The following is a 19,139-nucleotide window of genomic DNA, read 5'->3' as shown; positions in this document are numbered from 1 at the left end:
TGAGAATTTTCACAACACTGAAACTGCAAAACAAGCCCCTTTGTAGGGGAAATCAGGTCTAGCTATGAGAGGGGTTGCTGTTCTATAGAAGATAAAAGGAAAATGCAAATACATTCTGAAGGCCACGTGAGGGAGAGAGGCTGTTCCTCAGCTCAGAAGCACAAGCCCAAGGGGCAGATTTTATCCCAATGGGCTGCCACCCAAGCAAATAAACTATGCAAAATTAATTAATTAATTAATTAATTGGCTCCAAAGCAAAACCAGTCCTAGAGGCAGGGAAACTGAGGCACGGCTGGGCTCAGTGTTGCTAAGTGCCCTGATCAGGAAGGTACTGATCTCCCTGCGGGGCTCCTGGAGGTCCCCACACCTCAGTGGGACCCCTGTGCCCCAGGGGGAGCTGTGTTGCCCTGGAGGGAGCCGCATTCCTATCTGGGACCGCGAGGGCCAGGAGCCGAGCTGTGCATCCTGGAAAGGACCCACGCGTCCCATGTGCCAGGAATGCACCTCGAGGGGACCTTGGCGCTCCGGGAAGAGCCACGCACTCTGGGACGCTGCAGGGAGACGGTGCAAACCACGGGCATCCCGAGGGTACCGTGCGACCCTGGGGGCAGAGAGGAGCCCCCTCCCCGCACCCAGGGAAGAGCCGTGCACCCATCGGGAGCCGTGCACCCATCGGGAGCCGTGCACCCATCGGGATCCGCGCACCCATCGGGATCCGTGCACCCCTCGGGAGCCGTGCACCGCGGGGGTCTGTGCACCGCGGGGGTCTGTGCACCCCGACCGGGGCAAATCCTGCCCTCCGGCAAGAGTCGGGCAGGCGCGGCGGGGAGCAGCGCGTCCCGGAGGCACCGGGCGGTCCGGGAGGAGCCGGGCCGGGACCGGGCCCGGGGCCGGGGCGGGATTGGCAGCGCCCTGCTCCAATTGAGCGGCGCTGGCGGCCGCCTCGCACCGCCCGCGCTGCCGCCCCCGCCCGCCCGGCGCGGGCTCCCGCCACGGCCCGCGGCGGCCGCGCTCCGACCGGCCCCGGCCCCGGCCCCGGTCTCGGTACCGGCCGCCGTCCCGGCCCGCCATGGACACATAGCCGCGGCGCCACGCAGGAAGGTAGGACCTTCCTATACGCTCACACACACACCGGGGTGAGCCGCGCTTGCCGCCCGCCCCGACGCCGCGGTGAGGGGCGCCCAAGCAGGGGGTGCGAGGCTTCCATAACTGCTTTCTTCCCCCCGCGCCGGGGCGAATGCTTTTTCTTTTTTCTTTTTCTTTTCTTTTTTTTTTCTTTTTTTTTTTTTTTTTCCCTTTCGCAAAGTGGGTGTCTGGAAGTTGCTCCGTGAGTTTCCGCGGCGCCAGGAGGGTTTTTCTTTGGAGAGGCGTTCCAGCCAAGCACACCCCCACGCTTGGGGACCCCTCCCCACGCTGGGGCCCTCTGCTCGCCGGGGTGGGCGACACTGGGCAGAGAGGGAAAAGCTGGTCTCGGTTACGAGAGGCGCGGGGCTCGCTCCATCGCGGACGCTCGCGGGGCGCTGCCCGCCCCGTCCCTCCTGGCCCCGCCGCAATCTCGGCTTCGCACTCAGTCCTCCCGGAGCACCCCTCACCCCCAAGCACTGACTGCAGCGTGGAAGGCTTCAAAACAGGGCTGAGTTTTGCTTAGACTTTTTACTTTCAGCAGACTCGGACCCCCCTGGGACAAGGGCTGCGCGGTGCCGTGAGTGCCTCCTTTTCATTGTGCCACGATCCTGCGGGGAGCTGCAGTGGCTCTGGGCCCCAATACGATGTGGGACCGCCTGGTACCATTTGCCTAGTGCCATGTGGGGCTGGCGGAGCCTCTCCCATGCTGGCGGGGGCCTGGAGGTACCCGACGGTTGCATGATGCATCTGGGTCTGCGTTTGCAGGCAGTGGGGAGGCTGTTTGCACTCGATGTGTGCAAGGACAGGTCGTGGTGTGGCCATGCTCGGGGTTGCCTGGAGCCTGCTGGATCCCCAGGCACGATCTGCAGAGCTGTGTGCAGCGAGCTTGGGGTTTGCTCTGCTAGGTACCTTTTGGAAACTTTGCAAGGAGGGGAAAACTTGACATGCTGATAATTTCTGATAAGCAACTTTTTCCCCATCCCAGAGAAGTCTCTGGGCTGTCGCAGCGCTGGGGGAGGAGGATGCTTGGCTGGGTGCAGGCCCTGTTTGTGAGGGATGAATGAATGACTCACGGTGCTGAGGCAAGTTGTGTTAATCTCGGATGGGGCAGCAGTTCCCTTTTGCAGTGGCCTACTTTATCAGCACCCACTTCTGTGTCCCAGTCCCACGATAGTGGGGAAGCTCAAAGGAACAGGGGTCGTCCAAGCCAGGGATCCGAGCTGCTTCACATCCCACGTCATCCTCATCCATCGGGAGCAAGCTACGCGCTGCCTTCACAGCAGCCTCCCTTCTTCCCCTCTGCTCTTCATGGAGGGCTGCTCCAGTCCCTTCCTGCTTTCGCAGGATAAACCTTCCTCTAGTTTCCTGCCTCAGTGTGTTCCTGGATGATTTATTCCCATGTGTGTTCGTGCCAACATTGTGCGTTTAGTTCGAGACCTCTTCTGCCTCTCCGGTGTTTACCCTTACATATTTATAGCTTCTTCGTTATTTCGTTAGGTTAAACAAGCCCAGAGGCTCTTGCCTCCTCTACTTGGAGCAGCTCACTGCTCCCTGAGCCCCGCCGCTGCCTTGTCTCCACCTCCAGCACGTGTTGCGTGTCCTTGGCAAGGGGAGTGGGTCCATGCGGCTCTTGCCAGGGCCATGTAGGATGGCCCTTGGAGGACCAAGGCTGGTGGCCCGTCCCCAGGATGGGCACAGGGGAGGCTGCTGTCCCTGTCCAAGGCCAGGCGCCAATGTTGGCGAGCTGCTTGTTTATTCCCCCGCTGGCACGGCAGAGCCTCGGGGGCTGGGAGACGAGGCGGTCTCGCGTGTCCTCGAGAAGCCCTTCGGCCGCGGGAAGGCAAGGCTGTTTGAAAGGCGAAGCAGCGCTCTGTAAACATCTCGGGAGAAGTGTTTGCGGCCGGTTCGGGGCCGCTGGGTACGCGGAGCCCGGCTTGGAGAGGTGCCCGCGCGCGTGACGCGCTGTCACGTGTGTGTGCAGAGCTGCTCATCTCCTGCGCACTTGGCTCAAGGAGCTTTGGAGCATCTGCACCCCTTGCAAGGTGCTTCCCAGTCAAGCTCGGGTAATTTACTGTCCTGCAGTGTCGTGCGAAAATGAGGGCGCCTTTCCCCTCTTCTCTTTTTGAGATTCAGACATGAGAGAGGGTGACATGGCTGAGGACAGATTTAGGCTCTGATGGGAACGGTTTCCTACGTGCGGTGTGCCTGGGCCTCATCTGGCATTTGGGACGGTGATGCAAAAGCAGCATCAAGAATTAGCCCTAGGGTATCTGGGTGATTCTCTGGGATGTTTAGAGAGCTTTTGGGTTTTTTTTTTTAAGTGTTATTGTGGTTACAAAAGCATTGCATGTGTGAAATGACCACATTTCTCTCTTAGCAGATTTGGTGACCTCGTGGCCCATTTCTTACGAGCAGATTCCTGCATCTCCAGGTCATGTTGTCCTCTCACACCTCTTCCCTTCCAGGTTATTAAAGTGGGGAAGTGTGCAGATGTCTTAAAATTGCAGTTTGGTTCTCCTCTCTTTGCAGTCAGATTCCCGTGGACCATTTCCATGGAAAAAAGAAAAATTCCTCTGGAAATTAGAAGCAGGTTTACCGTGTCAGAGATCCGTGTGTTAATAGGAATTATCTCTTGAGCCTGGCTGGTTCCCAAGGCTCTGAGTCACTGTCTCATTTAGTCAACCCTGGTGCGGTTCAGGGACAGGGTGAGCTTTGGGCTTTTCTGGATGCAATTTTGCTGTGGCAGCATCCACAGCTCCCCTAAAACACGCACGGGGCTCCTTTGCAAAGGCTTTAGGGCTCCCAGGCACCAACAGGAGAGATGATGGGGGCAAGAGAGCTTCTCTGCACCCCTTGGGCTGGGTGAGAGGTTGCAACACAGTGAGTGGCTCTTGGTGCTTGCAGATTTTGGCTGAGCTTCATCTAAACCCATGTCACAGGGACTCTCCGCTTGGTTCCTACTTTGGAGTTAACTCTCGACCCTGGCACTTAGGGAAAGCTTGATGGCTGCCTCCCAGGTCTGCCTGGGGCAAGTAGGTGCCAATGAGACTCACGCATGAAGAAGGGGAGCAAAGTGTGTCCCACAGTCCCCTGTGTCTTCACTTGAGGCTCCATGGGTGGGGTAGTGAGGGCAGAGCACCCCATCCCCTATCAAAGCCAGGAAGAAAAGTGTATTTCTCTTCTTTTGTATTTCTTTTCTTCTTTTTTTATTGTTTCTTTTTTTTTTCTTCTATTCAGCAATGTAAGTTTCCAAAACTTGGCAAAAAATATCCTCCTGCTCTCTTGCATCTGGTTTTTGGAAGGTCTGCAAGAAGAAAGGCAAGAAGTTGAACTGATTTTTAAAACACGATTCACCTCCGTCCTAACGGGATTCTGTGCTGTGGTCACATCTGACCAGCAGAACCTGGATTTTATCCATAAGGGATCAGTCACTACTAAAAAAGCTTATGAAGGATTTTAGAAGGATTTGCTGGGAGGGTATGAGTAGGAGAAAGGCACATCTGTGAATCTCCTGTTTGTACACAATTCCTGAAGGTGCTTTTGGAGACTCCAGCGGAGCTAGATGGGCCTTGGGTCAGGGCTGGTGTGGCCTTATGGCTTAACCATGTGGGTGGCTACAGCTGGAGGAAACCACGGGTAAGACTCTGCATAGAACAGCGCAAAATAGTACCCACTGGAAGGAGGGATTGGAAATGCTGTGGATTTGCTGGATTTTCAAATTGGGCAAAACATGTAGGCATTGCTGAGGGCAGCTCAGTGAAAACATGTGTGCTGTGATGGTCAGGAATGCAAACAAGATGCTAGGCCATGGAGAGAGGAGATAATACTGAGGGCATTTGGCCCTGTTATGGAAATCAATCCATCATCCCCAGGAGACTGCTCAGCTTTGGTCCCCTCCTCTCAATAAGGAGACAGCAGAAATAGAAACAGTCTAATAAAAATTATTATGGAGCCATAGAGATTTCCTTACAGGGAGAGGTGGAAAAGTTTAGGGCTCCCTCATCTAATGAAATCCTCCTGGTGGAAAGTAAGTCGTTCAGGCATTTTCTATTTTGCCTTAACTCCTAAAGTGAAAACAAGGGGCGCCCGGCCTTGCTGAAAAGCTCCTGTTGGGAATGGGCCAAGGGAGAAAGGGGAAGTTGGAAGCCACGAGATGACAGAGCTTCCTGCCATGCTCTGCTGCGGCCCAGGGTGAGGAGGGTCCCCACAGCGCCTCGGTGACATTTCTAGGAACATGGTGAGCGGCAGCACATGGCCAGTGGGTATGAGAGCAAGCCCTGTCTCCAGCCCTCCAACATCCCCAGGTTGGATCTGCATAGGAGAGCCCCTAGCAGAGATGGACCATGTTGCATCCTTGCAGGCAGGGTATGATAACCAGATAGACTGATTTGGGAGGGCAGCTTTGGATTTGTATCCCTGAGATGCATCCCTCTGCCAAGCATCCAGGCTGGCAGAGCATCCCCGCTCCAGCTGTTTCCTTTACTTTCCTGTGCCTGCGTTGGCCCCTTCCTTTGGGACCGAAATAGCGTGTGTTTGATCCCAGCCAGACCCCCCTTGGAGACGGGGATCTTACAAGTTGCTTTCCGACGAAGGTCAGTACGAACATCAATGCCTCCTGCCTTTAACAGCACCATGAAAGGCGTGATTCAGACCTCTTTCCTGCAAAATTCACTAGAAAAAAACAAAAGACCTTGGGTGACGTCGAGCTGCTTCGCGGAGGGGAGCGATGAAGGGTTGTGCTGCAGCAGTGCCAGTGCCGTGCCCCTCGCGCAAGAGGGACTGCAGCTCCCACCAGCTGTGCAGAAAACATCCCTGTAGAGATCCCCCGGGGCCGGGGCCGGGAACGCTGCGGCGTCCTTGCTTTGCTTTGCAAAAGCCTCTGTCACGCACGGTGCCCCGGCCAGCTGGCACCTCCCCAGCCTTCCTTGCAGAGCTAGGGCCGGCCCCACATCCCTGGGGAAGTCCTTGGGAGTCTTTCTTTTGCTTTCCATGAGTTTTGCCCAAGGCCTCAAATCTTAGGAGGAGCTGACGGACTGGACCAGCTATTGCTCCAGCCTTGTCTCGCAAGGGCCCGCACGCAACCCCGGGAGGTCCGTCGGGGTTTTGGTTTCTTGGCTCCCGGGAGGCTGTTCCCTTGCTCCATCCTGTCCCGGCTTTGATTTTGTCACGCGGTGGCCTGAGCGTGATTGCCCCCAGGGAGATGTCCCCTTTTCCCGATCTTCGTCTTCCTCCTTGGTGCTGTGCCCAACGCTGCTCCCCCGCGTTGCTGGGGCAGTGCCCGTGGCCCTCGTGTCCCTTCGCACCCCAGAGGCTCTCGGGCTGCCCCGCTTCCCTCACTCAGGAGCCAGGCAGCCCCGGGAGGCAGTGGGACATGGGCCCCTCCGAGCTGCCACCCCTGCCCTGGGTGGTGTTTGCTGGGTGGGTGACCACGCGCTGGGTCTGACCTCTGCCAAGCACAGCCGCCAGCCGGGTTGGCTCTGGAGGAGACGTTTTTTCTAAGCATCCTGTTGACATGGCCCTTCAGCTCTGCTGCAAAAGCCCCGGAGGCTGCAGATAAGCGGCTCCGACTGCGGGGCAGGTTGCTCTGAATATGCCTGGGGGAGCTCTCGCACACCAGCAAGTTGCTGAGGGCTGGTTTGCGTGCTGAGCAGCCGGGGAGGAAGGTCTGCAGACCTGAGTCTTGCTCCAGCTTGGATGGAGTCTTTGGAAGAACCCACAGTGGTTGTGCTGTGATGGGGAGAGGACACGAGCAAGGCAAGGTTGTTGGGGAAGGTAATACTTTTCAATCCCACGCTCCATGGGGTGTAGGTGGAAGAACAAGACCCAGGACGTGCTGCTCCATGGGACATGTCACCTTGGGGTGGCACGTGTTGGACCTGAGGTTAATGGTGAGTGAGCGGCAGGTTTCCATTCCAGCAGCAATGCATGGAGAGCTGGCCTCCTCCAGAGCCCAGGAGGCTTTTTCAAGCCTTTTCCCTTAATTTCTGCCCCCCTCTCAAGGGCAGATCCCCCTTTACTCTCCCTGTATTTTAGGGATAGCAGAAACCACCTCTTCACCAGCCCTCGCCTCCACAAATGGAGGCAGGAGCAGAGGCGAGGGGAGCATTTCTGCGGGCGGCTCTATGAATTTCCCATTAGCAGCTCGCCCGGAGTGGGCTTTGCCACCGCCAGAGAGGTTAATGCACCTAATGTTTGCAGAGCCGATGCATTTTTCTCCGTAATTGAGGAGCGTGGGCAGGCGGCTCGCTGACGGCGAGCCAGCAGCCGGCACCAGGGAGCTTGCGCTACGCTCGGCTGCAGAGCGTAACCACCTTCCCCGCGAGAAGAAGGAATGCTGACCTAATAGCGAAATCATTTAAACGGGAGTTTTAAAACAGCACTCGGGGTTGGATGCGGCCGGCGCTCGTGGGGGTAAATTCAACCGAGCGGCTCCGGTTGTGAGCAGGGCTGGTCGCCTCGTCTGGGCGCACGGAGGGGACGTCCCCTCCGGCAGCGCGGTGCTTCCCCGCGAGCCGCCGGCGGCTGGGCCCTCCGCAGCGCGAGCGCTCGCCCCCGCCGCCGGCGCAGCTGGGGGAGGTTATGTCGGGCAACTGCTTGTTCTTGGCTGAAATAATAACAAAACAAAACAAAAAAAGGCAGTTTGGAGGAGGCCAGTGCAACTTCTGCAGCAAGGCTGGACCCGGCGCCTCTCTTGTCTTGGGCCGTTCCCGAGCACTTCATTCTGACATTTTCCAAATGAAGTGTTTTGATTCTTTTTTTTTTTTTAATTCTGCAGCCCAAGGTAATGTTTGGAAGCCAATTTTAGCTCAATTTAATTCGAACCGTTTTAAAAAAGCAAAACCACTGAAAGCTAAACAAGGCCTATCATTTAGAACAAAATGTTTTGGTTTTCATTTTCCTCTTGGCATGAAAAGTCCAAACTCTTTCTTTTCTTTCTTTTCTTTCTTTTCTTTCCTTTTTTTTCTTTTCTTTCTTTTCTTTCTTTTCTTTCTTTTCTTTTCTTTCTTTCTTTTCTTTCTTTTCTTTCTTTCCTTTCTTTCCTTTCTTTCCTTTCTTTCCTTTCTTTCCTTCCTTTCCTTCCTTTCCTTCCTTTCCTTCCTTTCCTTCCTTTCCTTCCTTTCCTTCCTTTCCTTCCTTTCCTTCCTTTCCTTCCTTTCCTTCCTTTCCTTCCTTTCCTTCCTTTCCTTCCTTTCCTTCCTTTCCTTCCTTTCCTTCCTTTCCTTCCTTTCCTTCCTTTCCTTCCTTTCCTTCCTTTCCTTCCTTTCCTTCCTTTCCTTCCTTTCCTTCCTTTCCTTCCTTTCCTTCCTTTCCTTCCTTTCCTTCCTTTCCTTCCTTTCCTTCCTTTCCTTCCTTTCCTTCCTTTCCTTCCTTTCCTTCCTTTCCTTTCTTTCCTTTCTTTTTTTCCATCTTCCTCTTGGCTCGTAGCCGAAATCTTTCCCCGTGCTCCTTCCCAAGCTGAGTCCATGCACAGAGCCCCATGGGGCTCCAGCAGGAGGGACTGCCTGGACCGGGGCTTGCAGGGGGCTTGCAATGGGGAGCACCCCGTGCTGGGGGATTGGGGCTCTCCAGACCCTGGGAGCATCCCAGCAGCACCCATGGGTGCTTTCCCCTGGCTGATCCACATCTGGCAAGGCTGGGAGCAGCAGGGTGAGCCATGGCACTGCCTGGCCCCCTTATTTATCCGGGTTTAAAATTAATCTGACCTTCCGCTGCCCAGGCTTGTGCAAACAGCAGCTGTCCCCAAGCGAGGAGCTCTCTTTGCCTAAAGGGCAGCCGCGTTTTCCTCCGAGACGGAGCAGCCCAGGGGAGGGATGCTGCAAACCTGCTGGTGGGCTGCGTGCACCCACCAGGGCTGTCACTGCATTTAGACAGTGTCTGACCCAGAAGTGAGCAGGGCCAGTCCCTGACTCACCAAGCACTTGGATTTTATTTATTTATTTATTAACCCTGCTGTGTAAGTGGATTGCTGCAGGCCACAGCATCGTTTCTGACGGAGGCAGCCGGGCCGAGCTGCCGATGGTCCCCGTGGCGCTGCAGGCTGCGGCCCAAGGGCAAGGATTAACCCCTCACCCGGGGCCGGGCTCCTGCTGCCTGCGGAGGCGGTTAAAGAGCGCTGGTCTCCGGCACGTGCGGCCGGCGGGAGGACGGCACCGCGCCGCAGGGAGCCAAGGGAGGAGGCCCATCGCCCCCGGCGCTTCCCTCCTAAGCGTTTGCCAAGAACACAGGATGAAAAAGGATGGGAAATGAATCCCAGCCCGGAGGCGGCGCGGGCCGGACGCAAGGGCTGCTCCGTCGTGGCCGAGCCGCTCCGACAAGGCTCGTGGAGGTTGCGCCTGTGTCCCAGGGCGCACACGGGTCTGGGGATGCTTTGGCTCTGGAGGTGTTTGCACACAGGCGTTTTGTAGCTATGCCCGTGCCTTTCCCTCCAGGCCATTTGCAGGAGGGAAAATCTGGCTCTAGATCCGTCCCAGAGGACGGAGGGGGAAGAGGTTTGCAGAGAGGCGAGTGCTTGCTTTGCAGCCCGGATTTCTACCCCCATGAGAGCCGCCAGCGTGCTCCACAAAACCCAGCCAGATGTTTTTTCCGCCAGCCGGGAGCCAAGCACGCGCCGTGGTGCTACTCGCGGGGTGGTGTTAGCGGCCCCCGGCTCGGCATGGGCTCGGCAGGGCTTGCACTGCTATTAAAAAGGTTAGAGGGAGGCCAGGGGTTGCTGCCTGCTCCCCAGAGCGCTTTGAGAGTGCATGAGGCCCAGGGCTGGCGCGTTCCCATCGCTGCTCCCATGGGAGCGCAGGCTCTGCCCCTCTGGCCTCGGCATGCTCCCGGCCTCCCAGGCACTGCACTCCGGCCTCTGCATCCAACGGGAAGGAGGTGGCGAGGACACAAGCGTCCGGATGCAACCCCGAGCTGCAATGGGGCTGGGGGGCCGGCTGCCCCTTGCGCCCCCAATGCGCTGCGCTCGGGGAGCCCTTCCTGCGGAGCAGAGGCTGGGAAGGAGGCAGGGAGCCAGCAGGCAGGGAGCGAGCGGCCTCGCGCGCAGCGCCGGGGGCGGGAGGGGGGGACGCCGCCGGCTCGGCGCGCGCGGCCTCCAGACGTGATTTCACCGCCGCGGGAAGGGAGCGTGGCCAAGGGACGGGCCCCGCGCGCCGGCGGCACCCGGCGCTCGCCGCGGTGTTAGTCACTGGGCCCGTCCCGGGGTCGGGATGTACCGGCGCCCGCTGCAGCGCGTGGCGCCGAGGTGCCCGGCTCCGTGCGAGCCCTGGGCTCTCCTGCAGCATGGGGATGGGAGGCCAGGGGTGACTGCATCTCTGGGAAGTCACCAGGCTGTCCGGTGGGAAATGGATGGATGGATGGATGAACGGATGGATGGGGCAGGCAGGAGCAGCAGGGAAGCTGCGTCCCCCTTTGGGACGGTTTGGGGTGACATTCCCCGGAGATGGAGGTGCTGGTGGATGCAGGAGGAGCTCATGAAGATGCTGGCTCCCTCTCAGCTTGGGGAAGGCTGCCAGTGCTGCTGCTTCCTTCCTTCCCACCCTTTGCTCTTGCCTGGAGCTGTGGCACAGCCAGCCTGCCCTGTGCAGCTTGAGGTCAAAGCCGGCACCTCTCCCCACGCTTGGCACGGTCGCGGTGGCCCTCCCAGCTCTGCATCCCGGGATCTCATCCAAGAGCAGCAAGGCCATGCGCTCCGCCCTGCCCGCAGTGAGGCTGCTCTGCCTCCGTCTGGGATGCGCGCGGCTATGGGGATGTTGGGATGCCCAGCTGGGATTTAGCACCCTGTGGATGGTTAGGTCACCCCAAGCTCTCACACACCAGCTGGCTTCTTGTGCCTCCTGCCAAGGCCATGGCCGGCACCATGTCCCAGCCTTGGAGGAGGAGGACGGGCTGTCTGGGGCCAAGGAGGCAGCCAGGACAGCACCACAGCCTGGGAAGAGGGAGAAGAGGGACAGGCAGGTGTGGGAGCAGAACGGAGATGTGCCCATGGGAGCAGGGCTGCTCCTGCATCCTCGCAGCCCCAGGTTTGGGCACTGCAGACAGGACAGGGGGGACACGGATGCCCCACCACAAAGATGGAGGCTGCAATCGACCCCAGACAATTTCTCCGCTGCTCGCAAGCAGCACTGTGCTCCGGCTCTGGTGCCGAGCATGCCGGGAGAGAGGGAAGGCCTCGGAGACTCGTTCCGAAACAAGGCTGCCCTTTTATTCTTCTTTACGACTGTGTCTTAATATCCAGAGCCACCCCTCCCTCGCCGGGCCCCTGCCAGCAGCGCTTGCATCGCCTGCTCCGCGCCTGCTGAGGAAGCCCAGCCAAGCGCTGGGCCCCAGCGTGGGGGAGAGAGTACGACTTTTCCCCCCTCGCTTTTAATATACGTTTTCTGTAGCTCTAATTGGACAGGCCGGGGCCGCAGCCAAGGCAAACACACCTGAGGGACTCTGGCCTTCCAGACCCCATCTGCCACGCCGCAGGCTCTGCTCCCCACACGGCGGCTTCACGGATGAGGGGGGCGCGGGGCTGTTTCGGGGAAGAGGGAGGACGGCTCCCGCGCCAGTTCTCCTGCATGGGAGGTGAGGCCGTGTGCGGAGAGGAGGCCGGTGGGCACCTTCGGAGGTGCCGCGTGGCGCTGAGGTGTCCCCCGCGGCGCTGGGCGGCTGCTGGGTGAGGATGCCATGGAGAGGTGGCATGGGGACATGGAGGCTGCAGGGAGCCATCCCAGCAAGGGTTGGCCCTCCCGGGACGACCGGGGGCCGAGACGCCATGGGTCACGGTTCAGCTCCCGCCTTTTGGGCGCTCGGGGACGTGACAGGCGCCAAGGCCGCGACTGCTGCGGCGGTGACGACCACCAGCGCGGTGGGGTCTGCGTCAGGCTGCGCGGCCACCTACCCTGCCAAGGCACCCGGGGAGCGCTCGAGAAACGAGCCCGAGACGTAATGGGCCGCGGTGTGCCAGGCCACCACAATGGCTTGCATTGACAGCCAAGGCCAAGCCCGGCTGAACTTCGGGTGTTTGTGTAGTGGTCTTATTCCCTGGGTTGTTTGCTTTCTTGTGTGGGCTTTTTTTTTTTTTTTTTTGCTTTTTTCCCCACTATAGTTGTTTCAGGAGCTCCCTTTGCTCTGGGTGCTCTGCGTGCCCATGCCAGGGACCCAGTGGGTCAGCTTGAGCTCCCCGGCCACCCCTGCCAGCACAGAGAGAGGGTTGCAAAGGGAAAATAACCCGTGCATGAAGAGACGGGGGGCGGGATTAAGCCCTGGGGCTGTGTCCCAGAGGGACCAGGGCTCGTCCATGTGCTCCGTGACTCGTCCTGCTGTCCTTGGAGCAGCCAGGTCTTGTGCACCCGCACTGGGACCTCCTGGCAATCAGAATCATAGTGACAGCTTAAAACCATACAAAGCAGGGTGCATCCTCACCAGGAGCTGCTGCTTCCCTTGAGGGGAACCCAGGCAGGCTCCTTTCTCCCTCCAGCATGTGGGATGAGCTGAAAGGATTTTCTGGGAGCTGCAGCTGCTGGTCATAGCCAAGGGTCCTCAGTGTCTCTAGCTGAAGCTGCGGCTGTGCAGAGGGCAGAAGGAGCATCTCATGAAGGATTTCAGAGCTCTCTTGGCCTCGAGTCAAAGCAGGCAGAAACGGGAACATTTCGAAATTCTTTTGGATGAGGAAAATTCCACAGGCAGCCCCCCTCCAGAGAAAGTTTGGGATGGTTGAAATGTTTGGAGTGAGAGGCTGCTTGGTTTTGTTTACTCTGAACTATAACATTACAAAAAAATAAAAATTAAAAAATTAAAAAAGAGATAAAAAGGAGACAATAGAAGCCTGTAAACAGAGCTGTCCCCGAGCGGGGACCAGAGCGTCTCTCCAAGAACGTCGAAGGAGATGTGTCAGCACGGTCAGAACTTTGCCCTGGTCTTCCCCCTGCTCGGATACACTCGCACTTAATTTTTCAGGAGGATTTTTTTTTTTTAACAGCAGAAAATGATCCTGCTGGTGTTTTTCCAACCTTCTCAACTCACGCTGTGCAGAACCTGGCTGCCTTTTGGAGCCCCCGGCTCCTTGGCGGTGGCCACCTCCTCTCTCGCTTTCTAGTGTAACCCCCCGTGACGTGGCCGGGGACGCTGGGACGCCTCCGGGAGCAGGAGGACGTGTGGATGAAACCGGCTTGGCCATGGAAACATGTCCTGCCTGTGCTGCCGTGTCGGCAAAGGGGAGCAGCTGCAGGGAAGGGACGGGACCCACTGGTGCTCCTGCCCCGGTGGAGATGGTGCCCTTGGGCTGTCCCAGTGCGTTCGTCCTGGTGCTGCGCCAGCTTTTGGTGGCCTTTGAGCATTCCTTGCAGCTTCCCTATGTGGGACTGGTGCATGAGATGGGATTGAGCTGGGAAGAGGGCGCCTGCTGCAGCCAGGTGTTTCCTCCGCCTCCAGGTCCACCAGGTGCCCCAGGACTTGCCGCATCCCTGGTTGAGCCTGAGCTGCTTCCCATTAGCAAACCACCATGTCGGGGCTGCCCATGGCTTGGAGAGGACGTACTGCATTGGTCTTGCAATGCCTGGCTGACCCTGCACAACCGGGCAGTGCATGGGCAGCTCCCTGGGCACCTCACTGCACCAGGCATTGCCAGGGGTCTGCACCCGTGCTCCCTGCCCTTCTCAGGGACACCTGAACTGCTGTGGCCATGAAGTGTTCAAGGGACATGCTTTGGCATCGTTTTTATTTTGCTGCTCAGGTGTCTGCCTACAACACCTGAAATCGTCCTCAGCCCCAAAGGGTTTTTGTTCTGCAAAAGGAATGACAGCAAACTGCTGGCCGCAGGATTATTTGTGCCACAGCAATGAAGCGCTACCAGCCCTTGAAGGAAAGCACTAACGGCGGGCTGTTTATTTTGGACCTGCCGCCCTGCAGTGCTTTGGCTGACCTGAGCGCCTTCCTGCTCCAGGGGTGGAGCAGAGCCCACTTGCTCCCAGACACCGAAGAGGTTCAGAGCCTGGAGCACGGCTCCGCTCCCGGTGCCTGGGGGACGGATGGGGCTGTGGAGCAGCAGGGGAGGCTGCGGGGCCCCTCTCCTGCCTGCGCTTTACTTTGCAGCCCTCTTGCTGGTGGGGGCAATGGGGACTGAGATGCACATAGGGTTTCCATAGGCTGTGTGGAGTGGCCTTCTCCCAGAAACCTGTATCTTGTGCTGGAGCCTGGCACAGATGCAGCCATGGGACATCTTTCCAGGCTTGCTGGGGGCATCAAGGCACACATTTCTGGGGGATATTGTTGTTGTGCATTGCAACATATGCTCCCATGCCCCTCATCCCTCCATATCAGCTCGGCGTCCAGTTCCCAGGCTGCATCCCGGCAGGATGGGTTCCCTGCGAACCCTAGCCCTGTCTCACTGTTACAGCCATAGCATGGTTTGCCGTACCCTGCAGCTCTCCGCTGCAAGAATTCTGCACGATGCAGGCCAAAAACCCTCTGCCGTCCGAAAGCAAAGGGGATTGGGCCAAACCTAGACCGGGTGCAGGGGCAGCTCATTCCTGGGGGGCTCCTCGCTTGCTGGGAAGGACGAGAGGGAGGAAAGCACCTAGGTGTGCTGGTGCTGTGTCCTGTATGAGCCCTGGCCCTGCTCCAAGCCCTGCTCCCTGTCGGAGCAGGGGCTGGAGCTCTGAGTTTGCTCCTTCCTAGCGCAGGGCCGGTCCCGCGGGCACTGGGAGCTGGAGGCAGCAGGGAGGCCACGCAGCTGGGAGCAGAAAAGCATCCAAAATCTCAAACACGCCGGGGACAGGAAGACGGCTTCCCACCCTGCGCTAATCACAGGGTCACCCGTCCGCACAGGGAAAAGCGGGTGCCACCCACGTCCCCGCGAGCCGGGCCCTGGCCGCGTGCCCGCCTGGCCTGCGCCTCAGCCGTGTCCTCCCTCGCCGCCTGCACCCACAGGCTGTGTCGGGAGCCCCCGCCGCCCCGTCCCTCGCCCTTGGGGTGGCAACGCCGGCCCTTACTGCCGCGGGGATTATTTTTAGGAGCAGCTCCATGGCGCGGCTCGGGCCAGCGCGGCGGGGAGAGAAGGGCCCTTTCTCCCCCCGCGGGCCGGCGCGCTGCCAGCTGGCAGGGCCTCCGGGCTGCTGGCTGCTAACAGAGCAGTTGCTGTTTGGCCCCGGCCGCCGCCTCAGGTTACAGCCCAAGCAAGCGGCGGCTGCGGGGCCGCGGCCGGGGCCGCGTGTGGGTGTTTTGTAGCCACTGCACGGGGGCCCGGCGAAGCAGGCGCCCGGCACCGTGGCCTCGGGCCGGCTGGCCGCCGCGGTGCAGAGAGGTGCAGCCCTGGGACAGCTCTGCCCTGGGACGTGGCGGCACCGGGCTGCACGTGTGTGTGTGTGTTGGGGGGGATGCGCTCCAGGTGCTGCGGCCGTGTCGAGGTGCAGGTGTGCATGCGTGCAGGTGTGTGCGAGCAGCACAAGGTCGAGTCCGCGGGACTGCCCGTTTCTGCTCCTCGTGCTGCTCCCAGCAGTTGCTGTTTGTCTGCTGTTTCTGCCTTGTCCGTGTCTCCCAGGCCTTTTGGGAGGAGGTTTCGCTGGAGCTGGAGGCTGCTGCCATCCCGGTCCGACGAGCACATCCCCACTGCTGGGGCATCTCCTGTGCTTGCTTCCGAGTGCAGATTGTGCCCGTGCTGCTGAGCTGTGCCCAGCTGAGTCTTGTGTTTGGATACCAGCAATGGCTTGGAGATTTCATGGGTGCATGGCCAGGCCTGGTGGGGCAGGTGCTGCAGGGTTTCTTTGCACCACAGCCACGTGGGCAGGTGCTGAGGCTGGATTGCTTGGGCAAGCTCTGAAAACCCGTGGAGATGTTTAATGCAATGCGATGCATCCCCATTTCCTGAGCTGTTCTGGTGCACTGCAGGGATGCCGTGAGGAGAGGGGGCTCAGCCGGGTGCTCTTCTCCCACTCTCCAAAAACCCCTCAGAGGGAAGGAGAAGGAAGTTGCTGCTGTTTCCAAGTGCTGAAGGGCTCAGCCGGATGCTCTTCTCCCATTCTCCAAAAACCCCACAGAAGGAAGGAGAAGGAAGTTGCTGCTGCTTCCAAGTGCCACCGCCCTTGGCCACAGGATGGGTTCCCACAGCCAGCACCCTGGCAGGGAGAGCCAGCTTGGCGGAGCCGTGCGAGGCTCAGGAGAGCATGAGTCTGGCACGACGGCACCTTCCGAGTCCTTAGAGCTGTCTGGCATGAGGGGTTGCTGTGAGGGGTTGCCCAGTGCAGAGTGGCTTTTAGCAGGTTGGCCACTCCGGCGTGTGATGGGCAGAGCTGCCAAGCGCTCTCATCATCCTGTTTTGTTCTGTTTTCGCTCGTCTCTGCTTTTTCCCACGTCCCTGTTTCAGCGGCGCGGCCCCGGACCACCCCGGGAGGAGCTGGCGCGGGAGGCACGAGGAGGCGCCCGGGGGTTTCTGTGCTGCTGTTCCTCCCAGCGCCCCGTCCGCGTCCCCCCGGCGCGTCGGCGCCTGCGTGCGCGCCCGCCCCCGGCTCTGCGTGCGCTTTGAAGAGCGCCCTGCAGTGAAGCACGGCAGAAGAAAGCTGCCGTCTGTGCCCAGCGCCCAGTGCAATGGAAAGTTGGCCTTCCCCGGGAGTCTGCGCCAGGCCACCGCGGGGCATGGTGGTGGCGGGGGACTGTCGCGCGCTGCGTGTGTGTCGCTGCCGCGGCAGGGACAACCCCACGTTTTGAGGCGGGAGGAGCGGGGACAAACTTCAGCTCCCGTCATTGGGTTTTGGATCATGCCGCCGTTCCTGCAACTCCCTGCAGTCGGCCTGCAGGAATAAATAATGTTGCATGGGCTAAAATGTTGTGAAATGTCGGTGTGGAGGCCCCGTGCTCCCCCACCAGCCCTTCCCCTTGCAAAGGGGCTGGCAGGGAATGGGCAAAGCAAGTGGCTCCGGGAGCTGGTGCTGCAAGGAGGGATGCAGAAGCGCAGGGGCAGGGGAGGGATCAGGAGCAGGACGCGCCGCCCGCGCTGGCCCAAGCGCCTGTGCCGGACGGGTGTTGCACAAACCGCTCTCCTGGCTGCCAGCGCGGCTCGGAGCGAGCACAGGGTGACCCGGGCAGCTTCCAGCTCTCCGGTGAGCTGGGTTGGGAAAATAAGACAAGGAGGGCCCTGCTGGAGTCGGCCCAGCCCTGTCCCCCGCCACGGGTGCCTGGAAACCTCCACTGAGCTTCCCAGCGCGGCTTCTTCGCAGCCCTTGGGCTAGCGCCATCGCATGGTGTTTGGAGCAGCGGCAGCTCCCTACCTGCTCCTTGGGGGCCGAGAACGGCCGTCCCCTGCCCTGAGCTGTCTCTGGGGGACACCCTCGGCCTGGGCAGCTCGGGATTGGGGCGCGCAGAGGTTACAGCGCTGATGCTCACAGGCTGGAGAACGGTGACCGGCAGTTTTGGCCTCCCACTCAAGTGCAGTCACCTTGGCTGCCCAGGCTGTGCGGAGGGAGGTCCCGTCCTGCTGTGGTTCATCCTGGCACCAAGCTGCAGCCCCAGGCGGGCCCCACTGCCCCCCAACCAGGGGGCTGGCGGGCAGCAGGCGCCTCTCGGGCCGCCGTGAGCGCGAGCGGAGGAAGAAAGCGCCTGATTGTTTCCTCCGCCGCTCGGCTCCAGGGCTGGGACACGCCGTGCCTGGGATGTGTCACGGCTGCTGGGAGGATAGAGGGATGCCTTCTCGGATGGCGGGCTCTGGGAGCCAGCTGGCCGCTGCACTCGCGTGTGCGTTCGCACGCGTGTTTCATCCTCGCGCTGGGAGCACCGGGCACGGTGGGAGCACCCTCGCTGGCCGGACGCCTTTGAACCGCGGCTGCCTGTCCCAGCGTGTCTGGCCTCTTTCCACTCTGCGTTGGCGGAGAGCAACGTCCCTAGGTCTTCCCCAGCCTGCCACTCTTTCCCGGCGGGGACAGGGCTGCGGCTGGGGACTGGGGCAGACTCCTCCCTGGGATTTTGCTTGTGGCCTTGGGGGCAGGAAGGAAGGGGTTGCCCTGTTGCTCATCCCTGTGTTCAGCCACCAGCGGCTTTTGGCAGCGCTTGGAGCAGGTTGCTCTTGGAGCCAGCTGCACGTCCGCGCACGCTTGTGCACGCTGCACTGGCGGGGACGCAGCGGTGCCCAAAATAACCTGCCCGAGTGGGACAAGATCTGGCGTAAGGATGGGGGGGTACTCGTGGCACAGGGATGTGGAGTGGTCCTTGGCTGCTTGGGGGAGATCTCTGTGGGTGCTAGGTCTGGGCACGTCGTGGACACAAGCAGTATCCCCAAAGCACAGCGGCTGTGCTAACATCACCGAACAACGGCTGTGCATTCACCCGCCACAGCATGTGCACAGCCTGTGCTAGGTAAAAACGAAACAAAACAAGAAAAATCAGAAAAAAAAGGAACGATCGGGAGAATAAATTGTTTTGTTTTAAAGTTATTTTGCCTTGTTCACTCTAACAGTCTCCCTTTTTGCTCATCTCTCAGCACCATGCCCTTAGCTTTGACCCACGTGGTGTTTGAAGTTATTTTTGGTTGCTGCTTTTAAGTGTGCTTTAAGTCTTTTATTCCATCCCCAAAATATTTTACTTCAAGGCGTAATATTCCCAGTTAATATCAGTTACCATCACAGTTTTGGCAGCGCTGTTTCCACTGCTGTTCCTTGGGAACGTTTCTGCGTGTGGTTTGGTAGGAAGAGCTTATGACAGTCTAATGAAGTTATTTATGTCTGGGGCTCTCACTCGAGGCTGCCGGGTGTATTCGGGCGGGCTGCGAGCAGCTCGTGCAGGCTGAGCTCGCCAGTGCCCGTGGTGGAGACACCCGCGCTGGGCTCAGCCGTGTCACCCCGAGCCTCAGCACCGCTGCCTGCCCGCGGCCCAGCAACCAGCAGCTGCTGCAGGGCACGTTTCCAGGGCCGGGATATTCCCCTCCGAGCGCCACGGCTGTCAGATCCGGGGTGACTCAGCGGGAGGCGGATTTCTGCCCGCAGGGGTGAAACATGGCCCTGAGCCAGCCCTTGGGCCGTGAGCGGAGACCAGCAGCGCAGGCAGCCATACAG

At 59.6% G+C, this 19,139-nt stretch overlaps 1 protein-coding gene across 1 annotated transcript in view; it reads left to right on the top strand.

The window, feature by feature from the left end:
* Window positions 1-990: 990 nt before the first annotated feature.
* Window positions 991-19,139, top strand: part of IL11RA (interleukin 11 receptor subunit alpha) — a 30,133-nt gene continuing 11,984 nt past the window's right edge. Inside the window, 1 exon segment of the mRNA XM_088532689.1 lies at window positions 991-1,101. The gene's annotated coding sequence lies outside the window, so the exon portion shown is untranslated.

Source organism: Tinamus guttatus, unplaced genomic scaffold, assembly GCF_059628265.1.
Source record: "Tinamus guttatus ecotype Peru unplaced genomic scaffold, ASM5962826v1 Tinamus_guttatus_pri_ptg000466l, whole genome shotgun sequence".
Taxonomy (NCBI): Eukaryota; Metazoa; Chordata; class Aves; order Tinamiformes; family Tinamidae; genus Tinamus; species Tinamus guttatus.
Note: the sequence above shows the minus strand (reverse complement) of the source record. Positions and strands in the feature narration are given on the sequence as shown.